Here is a 7,366-nt window from a genome sequence, read left to right on the forward strand (position 1 = left end):
GTATTTATAAGAAAGAGTAATTAAATTAAGGCATATGGATCAAATATTAGCATTGATATTAACCTGTGTGCTAAAATAATTCTTTTTGATAAAATTTTAATCCTAATGATAATAATTATCAAATTATCATCGATCTAAAGTTGAGTGCTAAAATTATTTTTAATAATGTATTTTTAGACAACTGTCACAAAAAAGAGCGTTTGTGATTTTTAGCATAATGTTTATCCCAATAAATGGGCAAATATTTGGCCCTGCTTCCATTCTGGTCCCAAATTCACCCTCAAACTACAGGGCCCTGTAAAAAAATTATCGGGGAGACAGGGCAACTGGTGGGGGACATGGTTTGATAATCAAACTCTAAAGACATTGATATCAAAATCAATTTCCAGGTATAGGCCCTATTGTTTATCACAAAATTATAAATTTCCATCTTTTCCAAAAAGGCGTGCAGTGGCGTAAATGAGCAAAAAAAATGAGGGGGCCCGACATGACTGAAACAGAATATCTCTAAGGCCATGAGAAAGCGAAGCGCGCTAGCAAAATTTAGAAATAATGAAATACACAGTATAAATGCTATTTATTTTGTAGTATACAAAGTGCCAAAACACTTAAGTCTTTAATATCTCAAGCAACAAAGTTTAAAGTTCGAGCTCAAAGTATTTATAGCTCAATAAATATAATAAAATTCACTGATCAAAATGCCGAAAATTTCATCAAAATCGGATAACAAATAACAAAGTTATTGAATTTTAAAGTTTAGCAATAAGTGTAAAAACAGTCGTCATGAATAATTACTATAAGTGGGCTTATGATGTCACATCTCCACTTGTTCTTTTGTATTTTATTATATGAAATTAGGTTTATTCATATTTTTTCCTCCAAGAACTAGAAAAATTTGATTGACAACTGATTTAGTGCATTAGATATTTATTGCTGCAACTTATTTCATTGTAAGGGAGACATATCATTCACACAAGTATGAAATAATGAAAAAAATATGATTTTATCTAATAACATAAGAAAACGAAAAGTGGAGCTGCAACTTATTTCATTATAAGGGAGACATATTATTCACACAAGTATGAAATAATGAAAAAAATATGATTTTATCTAATAACAAAAGAAAACGGAAAGTGGAGATGTGACATCATCAGCCCACCTAATGAATATTCATGACGACTGTTTTCACAAAATATTGCTAAACTTTAAACTTCAATAACTTTATTATTTGTCATCCAATTTTGGTGAAATTTTTGTCATTTTGCTCAGTGTATTCTACTCCATGTATTAAGATATAAATATTTTCAGCCCGGACTTTTGACTCTCGAATAATCTAAAAAAATCAAACATGGCTGTTTTTAGTAAAGAACGATATACAGGTTGTATATATTTTTTAACAGTGTTTTCACAAATAATAATGTGACAGACTTTAATAGTGCATGACATGATATTCAGAAAATGATATCACGGTTCGTCGTTTTCTTGTTTCTCATATTGCTCAGTTCACTGTTAATACTCCCATACAGTTTAAGTACACCAGTGCTAAATTAGGACTTAGGCCAATAGCTATAAATCTCGGTATACTGTTAACAAAATTAGTCTTAAGCCCCCATCACACTTATTCGGAATCAGCAGGAATCAAGTAGAAGCTGGAACGAAAAAATAATTCAAAAAATCAAGAATTTGGGGGGAGGAACTTATGAATACACCAAACTGGAGTTGAAATTCAGTAAATTGACCAGGTGAATCATCATACACTAGTCAAAATGAACCGCAATGGAGTCAGATTGATATTTCATGCTACATGAATCTTGGACATTCAAGGCGCATTCTAAATACTCTGACTGCATTCTGAGTGCATTCGAAATATTTTTGTCATTTCTTTTGGCCGTCCCGAAGGTTTTGGTCATGTTCAAAACATTCGAGGGGTATTTTCGAATGGTGTTCGAAGTAGATTTAAATGACCAACTGGTGGTCGAACAATAGTTCTTTCATTCTGGCCAATTCTGCTTGATTCGGAATAAGTGTGATGGGGGCTTTAGATAATTTGTTCCACTCTCAATTTTATTCTTTATATCGTAATTCAATTAAAAAATCCGACTAGCATCTTAATAAAGTTTTTTTTTTATGTAACTCCCTGAAACATCTAACTTTGGATTTTTTAATAGTCCAGTGGGGCCTGTTTTCTGAACATTTATTCCGTTTTAAAAACAAAATTGAGCAACATGCATACTATTTCATGGCCCCTGTAGCACCCCCAAGATTTTCCTGGGGGTGTATGTATTATTCTCCATAGGCAGCACCCCCCAGGATTTTGGTATGTGTGACGAAATGGAGAAATGAAACGAAAATGATTTTCATTTTGTAGCGAAACCTCTTTTTTTTTTTTTTTTTTTTTTGGGGGGGGGGGGCTTGTAAAATGATTGACATTATAGCACCCCCTGTAAAACAATAATGTTCCCAAAGCATTGTACACTACTTTACTCCAATATTTAAACAAAATTTTCTAAAAATCAACAACAATGATAAACTTTTTATATTTTATACAGCATGTAGGCTATTCAGTAAACCAAAATCGTTTTGACTGTGGGATGGAGGCAAATAAATAATTGGCACAGAAATAAAGAAAAATCACCCTCTCCGTGAAATGCGGAACTTCCTGGTATTTATTTGAAAGAAGAAAAAAAAGTTTTGTACCCTTATTGATTTGTGTTTCCATGTTCGACTATGGCAACACTCGCTGCATACATGGCCATACTTTTTTAATTCATTTATTTTATAACGATGAGGAAAGACAATAAAGTAAGTTTATATAGAAAGCAAAATTTATGTTGGCTTATATTCAGTCAGAGATTGGGGAGAGATCGAATTATTAAAGAAAAATCTTAAGCTTTATTTTCACATTTTCTTTGTTTACTTTCAATTTCTTTTCCACCTCTCCCCCCTCCATTAATTTGAGGCGCCCCCGGGGCCGCTTTGCTATACTAGTTAGCCGATCATTACAACTCACTCGGTGCCTTTTCAAATATCTTTAAACTCATTAAAATCGGATCATGAGAAAGTTATGACATTTTTTTTAGTTTTGCTTATTTTCACAAAACAGTTTTATGCATGAGCACAATCAATCAATAACTGAGCAAGATGATGTCACATAAAGGGTCTACTCACTATTTCTTTTGTATTTATTTCGTTTTACTTTACATAAAACTTTTGATTTTTGGAGATATGAAAATATCGAAATTCTTCGAGTCTCACAAGCTGCTATTGCTTCAAGCACCTCGATATGTGCTTAATCTTACTTATGATAGCTGGCCCCTGTATTTTACCGAACTCACTACTGTATATCACATCTTATGCATGGTTTAATTATCAGTCTTTTCTGTATTATTTACAATGTATCTCTTCAATTGTCACATTTAAATTGTATTCATTTATATATGTTTGGTATTATGTGAACATGTTAATATATCATTGATTTATGAATAAAATGCAGAAACTCCTGCAAAAAACAAACAAACAAACAAAAAACCAATGCAAGTGTCACATCATTTCAGCCGGGCATTTCAGGGGGGGGGGGGATTTTTTTTTTTTACATTATATGAGGAAAAAATCCAACAATCCATAGGCCTAAAAAATGTAATAAAAATAGTGAGAGTCGGATCAGTTTCCTTAGTTATAGTATCCAAGACGTGCATAGGCCCATACATATTTTGTGAAAGTAAGCGAAATTTAATAATATCATAGCTTTCTCATTTTACTTCCGATTAGATGAAAAAAATTTCACTATTATGTTTTTTTTTTACCTAGTTTATTCAAATCGACCTCCATTTCAGTAAGATAAGAGTGAGATTTTCGATGAGATACTAATTTTAATCGAAGAGATATGATGAATTAATAGTCCCGCCAGTAGTATAGTAGTCAGTTACGTATTATTTTGGTTTTTTTTTAAGAAAATCACTGGACTAGAAACAATACAACAAGTTCAAGAATGTGAATAACGAATAAAATTATATTACGAAAATAAAATGAGAATAGCCCTGTGGTGAGTCCAGGGGTGGGGTGCACAATGGACGTCTATATTCTTACAAAATTCATTTCTTTTTAATTGTCACCTTTTTCAATAAAAAGATCATAACTTTTTTCTTACTAGGCATTATCAATGTTATTTCGAGCGCCACCATGGTCGATAAGCTGCTTATTCAAAATGGCGACGCCCACAGCCCACCGGAAGCCGTCAATCTTGTCCATTATCAAAGGCGTTTCTGCCTTTGTAATGTACAGATTTCCATTTCTTTCTGCATTAGCACTAGCAATGCTTTGTTCTGAAAGGGAGCAAGAGCACAGGTATGTTTTAATGACAAATTAAAGCAGCATAGTTGATGAATAGTTCACGTCTGTTAGTGTTATTCCTGACCTTAGCCCCTTAGCCTTAGCCCCACATGCTTGATTTCGTGTCTTGACCAACAAGGTTGTGGAAATTACAGTTCGACTAGTCTAGGAAACGCTTGTTCATTGCCACCATCCTGCCTTTTGGGAATCTCCGAATCTACATGTAGATCTATGGTCATGATCTAGAATTGCATCGGTCCAGGCGGTTGATAGGGCGTACAATCCAATAGAGCTCCCTATTTTCCTCACTTTTTCTCATATTTTCATTTTCTTTTCGCAATTAGGCCTATATGATTTTATTTGCTCATAGTTTATTTTGCTTTCATTTGGATCCATGAACTTACTCTTTTTGTTGGATATTCACATCACCATTTTCATTCACAAAATACGCGGGAAGCTCAGTCAGATTCTACACTGTCCCACCTGTGGATATCCATGTCAGCTCTGTTCACATCTAGGCCTACTGCCCCTGCATGGTAACGCCGGTCGCCCAAGCCAAGGCTAGCAAAGGCCAAAGCATCGGTCAGCATTGACACATACACTGGGCCTTTTTACAAGCTCATTTGCAGTTGGACTTGGAGGCATCATCATACTATGGTCTTCTCTCTATCCTGAGCTGATGGTATTGTATAGAATTTGCGTAATAATTGTGTTGTTACATCAGTCATCAGTCCTGTACTGTACAGTGCATGCAATTGTGTCAGTGAGTCAGCTATAATTTCTACTGTTACTACCTGTCTGTCAGTGTCAATGTTTTGACTCTGTTAAATTGTATGTAACTATAAAGTAAGACAGAATTACTACTGTGCTGTTAATGTTAGCTGTACCCTACCTGTGATCCTGTGTCTGTATTTGGAGCCCCTTGATCGATGTAGTGACTCTGTTTGTGAAGTAAAAAGCATCAATGACCTTTTGTACCCCTGCATGCTACATGTTCTTCCCTGCTTCGTCACCCTGTGCACTGTGATGTATATCTACATGTAATGTTAATGTTATTATTGTGACACTGTGTGCTACCGGATCAGAGTATTAAATTTTATAAACTGTGCTACATGTATATAGACATCTTCCTATATTATTTATTCTGTGGAGCCCTTCAATCCCTTGTTGCCTGCTACATGTCTTTCCGTACATGTCGTCTCCCTGTGAATGTGATGTACATGTGAAGTCCAGTAGTACCTGTTGTGTGATACTGAAACTAATAACTGATGAACTGCTAGATCAATGTCATTCAGTATCTCTGTCTTTCGCCCGTCTATGCCAGAATTTTTTTGTGCAGCAGAAGCAAATTTCAGACTGACATAGACTGTGTATTAACTTTTCTTCACTTCAGTACTATAGCTGCTTTTTTGTGTGCAACAGGACATCAGTAACCTGGGAGTTACTACTCACACTACCTCTCATTTCATTCCTTACAAGCACTAGCCAGTTATTACCTGTCATTCATTTGCCTGAGCTACTTGTAGGTGTGCATCTGTGTATCAATAAACCAGGAAATCTCGGACCTTTATTTACGTAAGCTATATCCACATACGTACATGTAAAGCAGATGCTTTGAGGTCACCATTGTCAGAGGCTCCGAGATAAACATTCTGTGTGCTACTGTATACATCTCGAGTATACTTTTATAAATAATCATGGCTTCACTAACAAGTACTATTTCTGCCTGCTCATCCCCATGTCTGGATTCAACTGTGGGTGTGAGTGAAGATGTTGCGACTACTCGAAATTACTCTCTCAATGAGACAAAAGCCATCAGGAAAAAGATGGATTCATGTCATAAGGAAACAATATTCCAACTTAAAGACAATGGAAAACAGTTAGTTGTCACATGTAGCACAGCAATGTATGAAGCTCTTAAACTTTGTATGTTCACTTATTTTAAGGATCTAGAAGGCAGAAATACACAAATAGCAGTTGAGATAAAAGATATCAAAGACAAGAAAGGCTTTCAAGTGGAGCACACTATTCGCATCACTAATCGGCTTGCTAGAACAGGAAACCCTGGTCTGCGCACCAAGTATGTGATCAACCTTTATAATACTTCAAGTCGTATCCTTGCTAATGGAGGTTGCCTTAGTCTATTTCTCAAAGACCATCTCCCTCATATCCTGAAGGAGATTGCTGATAAGGGCAACCGCTCTATTTCTGAGGAGAACGCACATCTTCATGAACTTCTTCAAAAGGCAGTTGCTTCCTCAGGACATAGTGAGTCAAAGATTCCACTGAGGGCAATATCGGCTTCTTCGTCAAAAAGTAGGGTGTCCTCCAATAGTGCTGGGATAGATGTTACAAAGACAAAGGAAAGGAACCCAGATGAGACAAGAGCGTCCACTTTAGATGTTGAAGAGGAATGTCCTTGCTTGGAAGATGACCGTAAGCTTCTCTGTCCGGCCTGCCTGACACATTCCTGCCTAGATACTATTGAGTGTGAACTCTGTAACTCCTGGTATCATTTCCAATGTTCACATCTCTCTGAAACTGAGTTAGCCAAGCATTCTGCCAACAAATCATTATCCTATGTCTGTTCAGCTTGCTCTAATCTGGACCAAAATCCTACTCTTGGAAAGGTATCCCGGAGCTCCTCACCTCCTCCTGTTGTACATGTATGTGACTCTCCAAGTGGGAACTCTGACAATGTCAGCTCTGTTATTAATATAAGTGATTCGGTCTCTAATTCCAAGGAGTCCACTTTTCAAGATAGCAGTGCCACTGTGTGTCAGTCACCCAAAGACCCAAAGGTAACAATTATGCAGGTTTTAAGGACTTTGGAAGAAGCTTCTACTCCTGGAACATGTAAGTCCTGTATTGTTGGACCTTCCTCAACCTTGGGTAGCCTGTCTGAGCATAAGTCCACACAAACAACCTCAAACATAATGGAAAGATCCCCTAGACTACATGTAGCTGATGCGTTTACGCAGGTACATGTATCTTCAAATTTAAAGGATAGGTGTGTACTGGTGGATGCATCCACTCA

The sequence above is a fragment of the Lytechinus pictus genome, chromosome 6 (genome assembly GCF_037042905.1).
Source record: "Lytechinus pictus isolate F3 Inbred chromosome 6, Lp3.0, whole genome shotgun sequence".
NCBI lineage: Eukaryota > Metazoa > Echinodermata > Echinoidea > Temnopleuroida > Toxopneustidae > Lytechinus > Lytechinus pictus.